This window comes from Solanum tuberosum, unplaced genomic scaffold (genome assembly GCF_000226075.1).
Source record: "Solanum tuberosum cultivar DM 1-3 516 R44 unplaced genomic scaffold, SolTub_3.0 scf00374, whole genome shotgun sequence".
NCBI lineage: Eukaryota > Viridiplantae > Streptophyta > Magnoliopsida > Solanales > Solanaceae > Solanum > Solanum tuberosum.
In genome coordinates, this window is record NW_006239301.1 from 227,512 (window position 1) to 228,685 (window position 1,174).

At 31.6% G+C, this 1,174-nt stretch overlaps 1 long non-coding RNA gene across 4 annotated transcripts in view; it reads left to right on the forward strand.

Moving 5' to 3' along the window:
* LOC107057787 (uncharacterized) overlaps positions 1-1,055 on the forward strand; it is a 2,177-nt gene extending 1,122 nt beyond the window's left edge. For 3 of the 4 annotated variants that reach the window (XR_001471562.1, XR_001471561.1, XR_001471560.1), the window contains 2 exons: positions 17-153; positions 367-563. This is a non-coding gene — a long non-coding RNA (uncharacterized lncRNA). Of the gene's footprint in view, positions 1-16; positions 154-366; positions 564-661 lie in introns of those variants that run through there. The other variant, XR_001471563.1, reaches the window with a different exon arrangement.
* The last annotated feature ends 119 nt before the right edge of the window (positions 1,056-1,174 follow it).

Genomic DNA, 1,174 nt, shown 5'->3' on the forward strand with positions numbered 1-1,174 from the left:
TATTACTCTTATTTAGAAGTGAGAGTTGGAAAGGACCAACATGGCTGCAAAAGTTGTACCCTTGGCTGCAAGAGTTGTGAAGGACCAACATGGCTACAAAAGTTGTACCGTTGGCTGCAAAAGTTGTACCGTGCAATTTCAACAAATAGACAAGTAAGGCCATTTTGGTAATTTCAAGGCATAAATTGGTACTTCTTTCATAAGCCACCTGTTATTGCTTAGTGCAGTTTTTTTCCAATAGTTAACTCATTCCCACTTTTTTCATTCTAGGTTATTCTTTCTAAAGCTCTTCAAATTGTAGAGAAAATACTATCAAACGTTCTTAATTTCTTTGATTTTTCCTTTATTTTGTCTATTTATTTACAGGGAATTAATAAATTTTGCGCTTTGCCATTGTTGAAATTTCCAAACACGCAGAAAGAGCAAATACAGTTCAGGTAACAATCTCTTTTCCAAGTTCAAATTTGAGTCGTATCATGTATGTGTGATTATTGCTCTGTTTCAGCTTCTCCTTGGGTTCTATCATTACCTTACCCTTATTTAGAAGAGACAGTTAGAGAGGACTAACATAGAATAAAAAAGTTGTACCAAAAGCAAGTTAAATTGTACTATTTTATTTTTTTCATACAGTACATGTACTTATTATAGATATATTATACAGAAGGGAAAACTGTCGAACACTTTTCAACTATTGCCAAATAGGGGTATTTTTGTCATTCTGCTTTCCCGTCTGAAAGTGATAAGCCAGGCAGGGAAATTATTATCACTTCAACTTTTCAAAGGCTGCATTGTGTACGTGTCTTTCTCTCTATGCATTCATCAAACACCTACTCTTCTTCAATTGACCTATAATTTTTAAGGCTTTAAGGGTCATCCCCATTTCCCCCCCTGTGCTATACTTTTTGTTTCTGCTTTTGCTTGTGTCTTGCTTCCTTTTTTTTTTCTTTTTTTTTTATTATATATACTAGATACAAGATCCGTTTTAGCACGGACTTAATATATGTTACTTTTTCTGTCGATTTTTATTGTCATGTTATATTTTTCAAAAATCAATTTGATTAATTTTTTAAGTTAAATTAGATTACATTAATTCGATATTTTAAAAAAATAGATACTCAAGAACTATATGAAAAGTACACTATAAATTCTATTTTTTTGCATATCAATATGATAA